This window comes from Haemaphysalis longicornis, unplaced genomic scaffold (assembly GCF_048455015.1).
Source record: "Haemaphysalis longicornis isolate Haplotype H1 unplaced genomic scaffold, Haemaphysalis longicornis Haplotype H1 scaffold_6, whole genome shotgun sequence".
Taxonomy (NCBI): domain Eukaryota; kingdom Metazoa; phylum Arthropoda; class Arachnida; order Ixodida; family Ixodidae; genus Haemaphysalis; species Haemaphysalis longicornis.
Genome location: NW_027526407.1, coordinates 110,208,297 through 110,223,445, shown reverse-complemented (window position 1 = coordinate 110,223,445; position 15,149 = coordinate 110,208,297).

Here is a 15,149-nt window from a genome sequence, read left to right as displayed (position 1 = left end):
TCTGGGCACGGGATGCATGTTCCGATTGTGCGCCTAGCTTACGTTGGATGGGATTGCCGAATATTTTCAATAGTTCTGCTTTACAGAAGTCCCAGCTAGTTACGTGGCTTCATTGGTTTGATACCACGTGAGTTCCGCACCTCTAAAGCAGCAGAGAAGATTGGCAAGCATGAACGTAGGGTCAAAACGGTTGTGGGCACTCACCGGCTCGTAATGCTTCATCCAATCTTCAGTGTCAACATTGTCAGTGCCAGTGAGAAAACCGGGCTCCCGGGGCTGCGAAACTACGACCAGTGGAGGCGACGACTCACTCGGCGGAGCCATACTAGCAGGAGGAATATGACTCCCGCTTCGGAGATGGTGATATAGGATCACGACGCATTTATCATCGGATAGCTGAGACGAGAGGGAGGGGATGTTGGGCAACCTAACCAAACTGTCACGGCGACGTGAAGCAAGAGGGGACACCAAGCGGTACAATGGGTATCAACACAGCTTATTTACAATCCTGAGGGCATCACGCCGGCAAGCCGCAAGATACACTTCTACTTTTAGCTCTTTTTCCGATTCCGAGCGTGCTACCGCCATGTTCCTCCGGCTAGTACCTGGTACATGTCCCAATGTGGTACATAGGCTATGCACCAAGTCTTCCTCGGCTTAGCCTCTTCAGCTAATACACCATGGCAATACGTTTGGGAATGTGTTTCCGTTATGCGAATTAGAAGCTGGCTAGCCCAATTTTTAACGCAAGCACAACGTAAAACGTTGGGTAAGCACACAAGCGTAGATTGAAATGGAACTTTAGTGGCTGCTCTTAAGATCCGGTGACATTCATATGCTTATAAGATGAACGAATCGATGTGGTGTCAGTTAGGGTAGCATCCGATATACAACTGATGCTCAATTTTCGGTATAAACTATAAGAAACTCTTTTGAAAAGACGACCTTATTTAGAAAAATTACAGCTTCCTCTTTTAAACCGGCATGGGTAAAAGTTTAATCTATCTCTCACGCAACAATATTTCAAGTCATAGTCCAATAAGTAGAGTGCATCGATCATGCCATGATGGGGGAATCACGTAGATGTCACCTTCAAAGACTTGGTACGCACGTTTCATTCCAACCAGGAAAAATGTTTTTCTCGAAAAGATTCGTTTCCGTTAGTGGAAACCAAATATGTGTTGGTTGTCCGGCAGTGCGTCTTGCGCGGAACGAATTAGATTTCGGACTTCGCCGTTTGATTTTGTAGCATTACTTTTAAACTACAGAAACATTCTATCTTCAATATTCTGTGACTAACAAAAGCATCAACAGCATACTCATAAAAAGTTGGGTTTTCTGCAGTTAATGGTCCGGCAACATTCCATCACTGAGGCATATAATGATCACGTTAAAAAAACACTACGCCATTTCAAAGCGGTTTAAACCACTTTCTAAAACATTAAACTAGTTTAATCTGTTTCCGTCTGTTTTCAATTCAAGATTCACAATTTTATAATATCACTAAAATGTATTTTGCGCCGTGCACCGGGATTCCCCTGTAAAAGTAGCAATTCCTGTGCCTGGGTTTCTGGAAAGTGTCCAGATAAAAATATTCCTACTAGCTTTTATACTTCGCGCCAACTGCCGCTACGGAAGTTTCTGCTGAATATATATAAACGCCTTTCTTAGAGCAGTACCAGCAAGAGGTAATTCAACATTGATATTCATCTTTTTAAGAGATAAAAGTGCAGCACTATTTGTTATATTGGGGGCAAGTCGAATCGCAGTCACATTCGGGTCAACGTAACGCGTTTTCACACTAAGGCAATAATATACCCGAAATACTTTGTACAAAAAAAAATCTGGACAAACTCATGCTTTTTGCTTAGTTTTCGTTTTCAATCAAAAGAACAAACAAAGATCATTTTCTTACCTAGTGTTTGACAAAATGCTTCAGTGCTTTGAGTTGTATCTATTAGATAAATTTTGTGCTCCAATCTTCCAAAGTAGTATTTCTTCTTCGTTCTCGAGGGCTCAATTCTGTGAGTAGAATTTAGGTGCCCACTCTGTGTATGACAAGAACACTGTTAAGTTTTGACTGCCCGCAACGGGATAGATCCTAATCACACCATTTCAAGAACAAATAAATGATTGAGAACCTATAAACACGAGTCTGCAGAACACTAATATCTTCCCCCTTTACAAACACCTCTTCTTCGCGGCTACAACGTTTTATTTTAGCACAGTTATTGTTATCTGCACAGTGGAAAAAAGGTGCGCTCACTTAGGTGCCTCCCTTCGAAATGAATAAAACGCCCATACACAACACTGTAGAGTGTGCGGGGAAATATGAACAGTCCTGACTGCCAAAGCGTTTATATAATATGTAAATTCCGAGAAGGCAAACGGTTACTAGTTCGGCTATTCCACCATTTATTCTAAGATAATATCACCCGCTGAACATATCACCCCCATAAGGAATGAATTTTTTTAAAGGGTTGTGAAATACCTTTCCTTGTCACGTATTTGTTTCTAACAATATTACTCACTCGACATAGATGAGGGCTGAATAGAGGAAGGAAGTAATTTAGTTGCACGCATAAAAATACAAAACAACACAATTTACCATATGCTAAGTTTTGCATTCTGCCCGTATAAAAATAGGAGCTATACAACTTCCGGGATGCTTGCACTCATGCGAAAGGCTTCAAACGCGAAGCTCTTGTGGCCGAGAATTGCTTGGCACAAATTTCGGTTTCGGTATTGTATTTCATTTCTAAGTTTAGGGGGCTATTAAACCTCGTATGCATAGAAGGTGTCGTTTTTTTTTGGTTCCAAATGGTGGATTCAGAGTCATCCTCGCTTTGTAGAATTCCAGCAGCGCTTCGTCATCGGATTGAGGAAGCTTTGCGAGATCTGCAAATCGCCCCGAGAAGAATTGGCACAATCGTGGCGATGTCTACATTTATTCATAATCGCTTCTAGGGAATCTGACGGTCGCTGTTGCCTCTCCAATCAGTGTGTCCTTTCAACTTAAGCATTAGCGCTAGAGCTGTTTTACATGAGTGGAAGCGATTGCCATTACCGCTGAAGTTTTTTTCTCCTGAACCGAATGCCCTTGCGCGGACTCGGCTATCGCCATGAGGGTCGCGCTGAGAAGCAGATGCATTTTCTTGTTCGTCGTGGTTTTTTAACATTCTTGAGAGACATGGTCTTAATATACCTACAGTCTTAGAGCGGAAATTCTTCATTACACTAGCTACTCACACTCACATCAGAGCTTGGCCATTTTTTTTGCATTATGATTCCAACAAAGAACGCGGGTCAAATACCACAGAGGCCACAAGCACTTGGGATGCGTCCTCCAATCCGCCCAGATATAAACAACTTGGACGCAGCGACATACCGCCACCATGACGCATATAGAATAGCCGTCAACCATACGACCGAGCCCATGCCATAAGCTCACTCATGGTGAACGCCCCTTAACTCTGAGGAGGAAGAGGCATTAGCGCAGGCGTTGTCAAAAAGGCCGAATCCGCGATTGTACTCTAAAGTGCTAAAACTGCCATTCGGCATTTTCCTCGTGTCCTTATCACGCCTCTTGCAGTCGAAATGGTTGCTCACAATTTTACAACCTCCCGGGTAGAGCTAATTTGCTCCCCCGCTTGGCTAGTCAAACGCTCTCCATCGATGGCTTACAATCTGATCGGTTCCCAGCGTCGTTACCGACCATTGGGCCAACTCAACATGACCGGGTAATTCATTACTGCCTCGCCCAAACCCAACATTTGCCTGCTCATTCTTCACTCACAAAGCATAGAAACACACAGAGACTCCTCCAAACTCACGCTATCATATGCCAAGATGTAATTCCCTACACACACCTCGCTTTAACCAATTCTCCCAATTTTTCTGCTCGTGGTAAGCTCTCCACTGCACCACCCTCCACTTGGTGTGGCCCTAGTTACCTTTTTCTTCTAATTCCCTCTGACGAGCACCGCTTGTGGGTGATGAGTAGCTGACATGGGAATACAACTTTCCCTCTTTGGCAGAGCTACGATAGTTGCCGCCAGGCTTAAACCTGTGGCCACCCTGATCACCTAAACCTACTGCAACCAATAAAGTTTCTTTCTCTCTCTCCCCCTATCTCCCACTTCCGATACGGCGCTTCCGGAACGCTCTGTCGTTCTGGATTTTTCTCTCTTGCACAAACAGAACAGCGGCTCTACTTTTCGCTTTGGATGACGACACATGGGAGTCAGTCAACGCCATCGCACGGGGATCAGCGGCTTCCAGAGTGACGGCTGTCCGAAGGAATACTTGTCTTCGGCGAATAAACGGCGCCGTCCTAACTGATCTGCAAAGGTAAGTACGGATAGGCCAAAGTAGGTTTGCGTCCAGCCTTCATGGTGCGGCGCCAGTAGCGCGGCCCGTGCTCTGAAACCCCACAGGAAAAAACAATTTCTGCGTTTGCCAGCGTCCGCCAAGAATTTGTGAGCTGCTGTCGGGTGCTGCGGAAGAATGATGGGGCTTCAATACGTACATCTCGCAGCCAATTAAAAGTTGTGTCGTTATGGAACAGCTTCAAAAATTGCCGCTGGGGCGTGTGTGAAGTTGCCACTAGCCAGGGATGCGGTGGCTGAGCTTGTGGCAAAATTTTAGCATAGGGCGCGGGAGCAACAACAGGGCTCGGCTGGAGTGGAGCTTGAGAGGCGTTGCCGCTGGGGCTGCTGCAGGTGTGCGGTTTGAAAACTTGCTGCTGGAGAACTCTCCTCTTTTAAGGGCTGATAGATGATTTATGCTCAGAGTCGTAGAGTACTAAGGACAGCTGACGAGCACCTTCCTGAAGAACAAATTCCTGGATCCGCCGAACAAGGTACCGTTGGAATTATCAGCGGCCAAACTGGACAGAAACTAATCTTGTGTGACGAGTTGCTCAATGAGAGCCTGCTGCTTGCGCAAATCGTCGAAGTTCTGCCAGATGCTAATGACCTCTGCAAGAGTTTGGGTTTTTTGCCAGACGCATCTCAAAGGAATACCCCCTTGTGCTCGAATGTTGTGTTTGATCTTGTCTAGTTCAGGCTTGACACTGTGAATACCTCCGCAGAGATAAACGATGTCCTCTATGTAAAAAGTGAAGTTCTCTCTCCATCACTGTGCACGCTAACGCAAACACTGGTCTAATTGGAGCTTTGGTACAACAGGAGAGCCGAAAACTTTGAAGTTATCTTCAAAATTTACCCACGTTGTTATTCCTGCTTGGTGGTTATGGAACCAGAGCTATGCTACACCACTCAATAAAATTGTGATTTTATGGAGCTTCAGGTGATCATTTTAGTTGTTATCTGGGCTCGCCAATACAAAGCAACAAGCCTGTGCATTACTTCTAGCTTTTCGGTGCCGTTGATTGGGGAGGGGTCCCGCTAACGATTCCCACCTAAGCGGATGATGGAGTTTGTGTAGGGTGGGGGTCATCGGTATGGCCGGATTTCTGCAGCGGCCAGCGTCCGAGTCGGGAGCTCCAGGGTAACGGGACAAGGACCGCTGCACGTTCACCAAAACCTGTAAGGAGGATTTATTCCCACACTGGAACAATAGAAAGCGAAAAGCACCAAGGTCGCGTGGTCTTGTTGACCGGGAGAAAAGCAGAGAAGGGGCTTCTTATAAGCCATTGGTCACGGTTCTGCTCCCGTTGATTGCTGCTTCTTGACTGTGATGATGATGTAGCTATGGTGCATGTTGTGCATGTAGGGGATGTCCAGTGCGGACTGACTAAACCCTCCACTTGATCACACGTGAACAGTGCTGCCGAAGAATTGTTTAAAACACACTCCCGCCTCTATTTGTATATATATATATATATATATATATATATATATATATATATATATATATATATATATATATATATATATATAAAGAGAGAGAGAGAGAGAGAGAAATAAGGAGTTGAATACACAGCAAGAAAAATAACAAAGAAGGTTTACTTACGTAGCGGCTACAGGACTTTCATCAGAGTACGGTTACATAATTTTGCAGCAAAAATTATGTAACTGTACTCTGATGAAGGCAAGTTGCTTTGCCGCTAAGTAAACCTTCTTTGTAATTTTTTTTGCCGTGTATCCGACTGTTTACTTATAGAATTTCTGCAGGTTTTGTGAGTTTTATCTTTTTTATGATTATTTAAATTGTAAGCGGTGGATATGGCCACGACACCAGAGAAATACGCCCCCTGGCAATCTCTCGGTAGTTGTACACAAACGCTATGGGCCAAGTACAAGCACAAGGGTATGCGCCAGTGGACTGGAACTCCATCATCCATCATCGTCATTAGTTGTCTATCATCATCAACACCCGTCTTGGTTGTTCTTTGGGGTTCGCTCCCAGTCACGTAGGACAAGGTTCGTCTAATCAAGACGGCCCCCAAGTCTTCTGCTGCGTGCCTTACAATATATATATATATACATATATATAAACATATATATATATATATATATATATATATATATATATATATATATATATATATATATATATATATATATATATATATATATATATATATATATATATATATATATATATATATATATATATATATATATATATATATATTTTGCAATATATATATTCTGCAATATATATATATCTCCATTTCTGCAAATTCTAGCGGCCCCTCGGAGCACCAGCATGCCCCCTGTCTTCTCTGTCGCTAAGCCCTGGGACGCATCCACAATGCGTGTGCTATGCACTTTCTTTCATTCTTCGGAGCCTGACACATGGTGCAACAATGCATATATAAAAAAGTGAAACTTAGACAGGCATGTAACAAAATTTGTAAATCATGCATTCTTACAATATAAAAATTGTTTCCGTGCGCTGGCTCTACCATTAGAGAAGACCCATTCTTGAGGTTGTGGTACAAGTGTTGCTGAATATAGGTTCCATTTTCCTGCAATATTTCCACAAAGACGATAACGGGTCACGCGCCACTTTTCGGTGAAAATTTGAAAAACGGCGGTACTCACATCAACGTATTCGCTCACACGGTGGATCAATACTCGGGGAGACATTATGGTGCTTTTTTGTAAAGTTAGCTGGGCATTTTTCTCGATGTATAAAATTTTGTTCCCTTGGTATTCGCGATCTTCGTAAACAAGTGGGTACACCACGTGGCCGTCACTTCTAGGGTTCTGTGACGTGGCAGAATCTGTAACGCGGCAGAAGTAATTCTCTCATACAGATGTGTTTTATCGTGAATATATATTTTATATTCTTCTGATGAATAAAGAATCGGGTTAGTTTGAAACACTTTTCTGTCGTGAGTGCTGCTTACGAAACAGACAAAAAAGTTTCGAGACAGTAAACCTGAGTATAAGGTCTGTGGAACTAAGTTCTTTTTTGTGGATTGTTGCCAGCTTCGGGTTCTATTAGGTTAAATTTCGATGAAGATTAATTTGAGCATCCGCTTGTTTTTTCAGCGCCAAGCCTCAAAAAGCTGCCCAATATAAAGGAGAACGAGCGAAAGTGTCCGGCCAATCTAGATTGTTACATTTCTTGAATACGTTTGTCTCGTAGATGCCGGGACATCTCCGTCAGCCATTTACCACACGTTGGTGAAGTCTCAATCGGAGGATCTCTCTATTGGAGGTACGCCCTTTGTCAAGATTTTCTAGGCTGATCCAAAGCCTTCTGGACTACAAAATTTGAAAGAATAAGCTTTACCTTTGGCTGTGTCAAAATTATTTTATAAAACTAAAAGAGTTAAGTGTTTTATCTAGCCTCCTCCTCGGATAAAATGTTTTCGCCAAAGTACACTCTCCCCTGGGCATACAAAATTTCGATGAAATCCGTAAGTCCCTTGCACGGAGAATGCTGGTGAGGTGAAAACATCATCGTAACGCGGAAGCATCATACGCTAAGGCTTTTTCCTGTCTGCCGTCTCAGGGATGCGAGCCTCGCGAAGCCGCATTCGGGGGAATGATCCCAACTTTTATTATTGTCATCATCATCATCGTCTTCTGGATTTGCTTAATAAACGGCTAGGTTGACTCTGCTTGGGGGACGACAGTAGCAAAGACGTTTTAATCGGCTTCGGCCACAAAGTACATTTTTCTCCGGAATATCGCTTTGGACGACACATGTTTGGGGGAAAACATCAACCTGATGTCAAGCGGAAGGGGCGGATAGTATTCCTTCGTCTGTGGGTATATTTCTTATCAACTTATAAGCCATTGAAGATCTCTGCCGTGACACGCTGTGCAAAGCCTAACTTCCAAGAAACGCGAAAACCAAGGTGTCTGCCAAGCCGCAATGAGCCAAACCCGGTCGCCATGGTCAGGCAACTTGAGACACCACAGGAGCTGAGCATGGCGGGACGTAGTTCTATCCAATCAACATTGTAACAACCCGCGGTCAGTGACGACAAATCCCACATAAAACTTCCTGACGTAAGCGAGGAAGATACAGAACTTCACAGCCATTACTCCGATACGCGTGTGGAGAGACACCACCACGACGACGACGCGGGATGGAAACATGCCCTCAGCCGAAGAGGGAAGGGAAAACTGCGCTCAGAACAAAAGTTCTATCCTATGTCGAAGCTACACCTGTGCAGTAGAAAAATGATACAAGACACGCAGCAAGCCCGTGTCAAATTGTTCTAGCCGCACGCACAACACGTCCCGCAAACGTGTGCCCCCTCCACTAACAAAAGGGGACATCAAAATCATCATGCCACAAACTAGAGGGCTCCGATTGGGAGCGCAGTATTGTAGAAACAACACAGGCGATCGCCGAAGGCGGCAAGGGAGGCAAACAACTACCGCACAAGTACGTGGTCAGACCTAGATACAGTTGGAATATTTTGATCGTCAGCACGCCCGACACAGAGGCTACCGATGAGTTGAGAAACATTACGAAAATCACCCTTCCAGGGGTCAGCCAAGAAATAACCACCTACGTGGATTTCTCCGAAGAGGAAGTGAGGGGTGTTGTACATGGGGTTCCGGCCAGCACCACACTACAAATTTAATGGACGGACTAAGATTGCCGGCAGAAAATATGATTATCCAAGCAAGGAGAGTTGGTATAACCAAAACCAGCTTGATTGCTTTCCAGGGCAATACAGTCCAGACTTTCGTCTACTACTATGAAGGGGAGATGCTTTGCTTCTTCTACCAGCGCGACACACAAGTATTCGAAGTGTGCATGAAGCCCGGGCACCGTTCTGATGTCTGCCCGACTCCTAAAGTCAAGACATACAATCAGTGTTCGACGGACAGCCTAGGGAAGGGAGAGAAGTGTCAAGTAAAGGGATCATTGTGTGGGGCAGGCAGCCTTACGGGAGCTCGTCAGTGGGTGATGAAACAGGCGTGCAGTGATCCCACGGGGAAACTCGAATAAAAAAATAGAAAAGAGACCTCGAAGCTGCCGAACCGAAAAGACCGCGATCTTTGAGCTAAGAATGACCACGGTGGGAAAAACAAAGAAAAAGCCTATCTCCATCAAAGACTATGGTGAAGAACCAAACACCAGAGCCAACCCAAGGCCCATAATATGAAACAACCAGAAGAAGGACAAGAAGAAGAAACTCACAGTGGGAAGACCATCGAAAGGGGATCATGTGAGCTGGCCCAATGTAGCTGCCTTCCTAGCTGATACCAATACCAAAGACTATATTAACATTCCGAAGAATGTGGACGGCTTATGAATACGTGTTTTTACTGATTAAGTACGAACAAATAACCACGTGTGTGTATAAACAGAGAATGCTACAGGAATATTCTAACGTAGATAACGTAGATTTGACCATCCTCTAAATCAATAATTTCTTTGAACATAAATACATGCCCTGATATGCTAATTAGCTGAGAAGAAAGAATATACAAGTATTTCGTGACAATGCCAACGCCCCCGTTTACACATGTGCGACAGCAGCGTACAAACATATGGCAAATAAACAGGATACATTAAATCTACAACCACTATAGTATTGAATACACAGGCATACAATACATTGCATGCATGGTACATGAACCATTTTGATAATCTGGAGAAAATTGTGAAGAAATAAGTCACACCATCCCTAGAAACAATCTCCTGAGTAGGTTGACTGAACGGCGTTTAAGTGTTGTACCTGAGCCGTGTCCAACATCTTCGGTAAATGAAGCACCGTTTTTTGGCATAGTCAATCAGCGTGATCAGTGTAATACAATACTGTTTGATTTTGTGTTGCCGTAATGCCATATATTCTTCTGAATCTTTTTCCAGTTCAGGTTATATTATCCGAATTGTAGGTCAGCTCTCCGCCTAAATATTTGTGGGTATATAGCGCGAAGTCAAAGTTATTGTCACGGCAGATGAAATCTGGCAACGAAAAATTGAAATGTTGAGATTAAGCTAATACATCACAAAGAACATGGGGCCTGCTACAATGATCGCGTCATTATTTCGTTTGAAGATATCCAATCATTTGGACGTTGCTGGAACAAATTTTTCTACCAAGCCACAACAACGCGCAATCTGTCAAGCATACTTTTGAAAACCAGGACATTTCACGATGCTTCGATATATGCATTCGTATATTTACACTCAAAATCAAGCACCTACTGCTCAAAATACTTTGTTTAGTACTCAAGACTGCTATAAAAGTAATGGCTTCCTTAAGGTGTGTGCTTATCGATGAATATCAGGCTACACCTAGTGCTAGAAGGACAGAGATGAAACGTTCTCGCAAGCCAGTGTTTAAAAAAGACAAGCAATTTATATTACGAGTCATAACGCTTGTTTAGTGAGTTATCGGAATCATTTTTCATGTATGATTGTCCAGTCAAAAATAAAAATGCTTAACACATTTTTGTTTTAGCTAGTAACTGTAAGAGGTAACTTTGGAGCACTGACCTAAACACTATTAAAATACAGCCTGAGCATTTCTGACAGTGTTCTGATTGTTGGTGGCAATAAATATATACCATTTGAAATAAAACTGACATCTCCCCACTTTCCTTTAGGGGGAAGCACCAATAAAATCCCGCAATAATGTCGGACAGAAAGAATAACGGCTTAACTTAAAAAAAACTGTTGGGGAGGCAGGGATTTTTAGCCCACCGTAAAACAGCGCGTTGTATGGTTCTCTTCCAAATGATTGAAAAAGTATTTGCATATATTCATTTCGGCGTATTAAATATAATATCTCGTAAAACTGAGCCCTCCTACATGCTCTAAAAAAGTGTAGGGATTACCTATAAATTTGTACTGCTACATCATGGTCCATAGGTTATTTTTCTCTATTTACATTGTGTTTCAAAGCAAATAAATCACGTGTAACCATTGAAAGCGTAAGACATCCATTCCATATTCAATGGTTCTGAATAAATGCTCTCAGGCTTATTCACCGCGCTTCCGACACCAGGACTATTATTCGTCGTCTGGCAGGGTCTGAAATTGCTCAGAGGCAACCACCATGACTGCTGCTCTGGGCAGAAGGTGCCAAATGGCACGCAAACCGAAATGTGTTTTGTTTTGAAAGGCGAAAACAGTTCATCACCCCTTCAGCGAAAGAGATGCTTGTACAGTAAGAAAAAAATGCGCTAATTCGGAGGCCTTTCTTTGCACAAGGTGCTCTGCATCACTATGCGCTCTGAAGCACCACCATGAGAAAAAATTTTTTGTCCGGCACCACCGTCGCCTAATGAATAAGAGTGCTTCTTCCAACCTTTCCAACACCACAGTAAAAAAGGCAGTCTCCCACAGTCCTCTCGCTCAAATAAACGGAGTAGAATATTGAACACCGAATCCCAGCTCTGTGGTCCGCCCCGCCCATTCACGGTGGAAATACAAACGAGCGGCTGAACGCCTACTGATCAGATCGAAGCGAATCGCCACAGCGGGTTACAAAGCAAACCGGCCCCAAAGAAAACATTCCAAAGCCTTTTAAAAAGAATGAGGTGACACATTTTATTCTAGATGTTCGGCCTGTAATTCTTGCTTTTGGTTGCATGAGAGGGGCTTATGCATCATGTGATCTTCTATTTTGGTTTTCAGCGGTGGACAGTTCAATGTCATTTCTCTTAACGGCGAGTTTAACGACAGTACTTTCGCTTTTGATAATATATTTGGTAGGCTGCCTTGATCACGGCCCAAATGGGCTGTATTTTTTCGAACAATGACCGTACTCGCGTATATTCGCTACCTTAAAGTTTGTCTTCGAAATTATTTTTTTCCCGCGCAATGGACGCCCCTCGAACTTGTCACAGGAATACGTCGTACTGGTGCCACGTCTACCTGATGATGGTCGTGCTTGCCGCTGTTTCCTTCCCTTTCAAAGCGGAGATGACTACGTTACCGCCGCAATGTTTCTGAAGTTCGCGATATCGCCAAGCATGCGTTCAATATTGATCCGGAAGAAACTCTGACTAAATTCACATAACGTACTCACAAGACAAAAAAAAAAGAAAAACGCGCTAAGCTTTCTGTGTCGCAGGCATATGTCTGTTACTCGTAATTCACGGAAACACTGCAGTTTGCGTAACTTTCAAAGCGGCTGACGGTGGTGTGCGAAGGTTTTGTTGTTTTCTTTATTATTTTTTTGTGTGCGTGAGCCTTATTGTAAAAATTTTGACCGGTAACTTGCTTGCGTTTTTGTGCTAAAAATCGTTTCGCAAAAAGAATTTATCGAACGTAGTGAACGCGCCTCTCAAATGGCATCAATTGTTTTGAAAAAAAAAGTGCGACTTTTAGGCGAGTAAATACGGTACATGTATCAGCACAAAAATTCTTTTTCAGTTTTTATCACCTGCGCAGATAAGACTCACGAAAGATAATTTTTATTACTGAGAAAATATTTCTGCGCCTAAGTTAGGCGTTTTAACGGTTGGTAGAACAACCGATAATGAAACAATAAAAATACTACGTAAATTACGATACCAAGCACATTCATATAATGTAAAAGGCGGCATAGGAGAAATGCGTTAACCAATGAAGACGTTAGCTGCTATTTCAAAGATTTCCCGAAATTATGTTGATACAGATATCTGTTCTATAAAACAACGTGAGACGTAAAAGTGGTGTAGCGTTGTACGCAAACAAATAAGAGTACTTACGTGCAAGGGAGGTTCTAAGAAAGCTGTGAAAAAGAAGCGACGTTATTAAAAAAGAGATACGACCAACTTCCTTCATCTGCTGCTGCTTGAACACGTAACGAAGATGTTGTGTTAACTAAACCTTTTAGAAAAGCGGGGAACTAAGGTGGAGTACAGCTTGAATTGGCTCACGCTTCGGCACTTGTTAAATTGAAAATGTTTAAAAAAATCGACCCAGAATTTACACAGGATAACAAAAGCACTGAATTATTTCCAGCGACATTCGGAAAAAAGTCAGCGGCTTGCAAGAATAAAAGGCGCTCCTTCACCGTGGAGCATTTTAGAAGGTTGTATTATATTTTAGTCGTGCGGAAAGACAAATGTAATCAGACGATAAGCCAACCGCCTTGTCCTAAATTTTGTCGTGTAAACTATTTATTCAAAGAAGATTTCTGTGTAGTATAAAATTTATCTTTAGAGAATTCTGAATTCGTGTTTGCTGAAGTGTAAAAATGGGTAATAGTCGTTCGCTTAGATGGTGTTTGAGTAAAGTGGGCTTATGTCAGACGAAAAGAACGAAGTCCCATACAGAATATGGTAGGTGCTGGTTGTTTTGGAAAAATATGCAAGTTATTCTGTTTTGTCGTTATTGATAAGGGTACATAGATTATCGAATCGGTGATTGAAAAAGCATCTTTGTAATTGAGGAAACGATCCAAAAAACGCAGTGTAAGGCAGGAATAGGCGTAGTGGTAAATTAATTACTACTGAACACAGAGTGAACAAAAGGGCTTCGAAAATTCTTCTTTCGGGAATTTGGGATGGTCCTAATAAATTCACGCGGACCTCAGTGCCAGCGCTTCACAACAAACTGTGGCCACCTCTATGTGTAACTGAGGCACTGCTGGCGCCTAGCTGTTCGGGCTGACTGCGTAAAGACAATCTGCTGGTCCTGCCACAACTTCAATTGCGTGGACTGCCGGCACTTGGTATTCGAATTGCAATGATGCTAGGAATGCAGCGTTCACATTTTTCCCGCTCGCGGAACTTTTTCTTGCTAATTTTTTTGTTTGTCGCCCCCTTTGATATATGAAATAGGCATTGAGTGTGGTTTCGTGAATTAGACACAAGTGTTTACGTTCTCAGAGCAGGTATATGTTAGCCGCGTTGCGATTCTTTCTGCGATAACGGGAGCCGTACTGCAATCTCTTTATTCTGCCAATCCCTTTATTTTTCTCTCAAATTACTTTTGTACTTTTGTCCTTTGGTGTGAAGTAAGTACTTCATAGTCACTGCCACCGGTTTTTTATGGATCGGGAGAAGTAATCATGCAATTGCTTTTTTGTTAGGGTTAGAACCGAGAATCCTGGAAATGGCAATCTTTGGTGGGGTGAAGATTGCAGGTTTCTTTCTTTCAATTGTTTTAATATACACATAAAGGAGCAGATGAATTACATAAGGGGGAGGGTAAGGAAACGACATTTACAGAAATACAATACAACCTAAGTGAGGTTAACAAAACACAAAACACGCAAAAACTGGAAAGCATCACAGTTAGTAAAAATTACTAATGTAAGGGCCCCGCAAAATAGGTCTTACAAAATTTGAACAGGGTAATATTAGATCGAAGGAGCACCGTAAAAACTTGAACCAATACATCTTGCTAAAAATATCTTCGGTTAACACCAATAAAACTTCAATTAGAACCTTGTGTAGCAATATTTGTTTGTAATTTATGTATAAAACGTTTATTTTCAGTGCATGTGGTGATGCGATCGGGCAACACGTTCCTTAGAATTACAGCGTAAGGAAACACAGATAAGCTTAATCCTAACGTACTGCCGGTACGTCGCAAAAGCACTGATTGGCGATTTTTGAAAAAGCCATCTATTATAACTTCACTGAAGTGCCACACTTATATAAGAGCACATTTCTTATAACATTTGCACTTATATAACCCAAGATAGAGTAATACATCAGAAAACAATAAAGTCACGTGTTGTGCCTTCCGTTTTGAACCGACACCTGTAACGATGACGAATGTGAGAGCTGCGCGTGTAATGACCCAGGCCGACTCTTGGG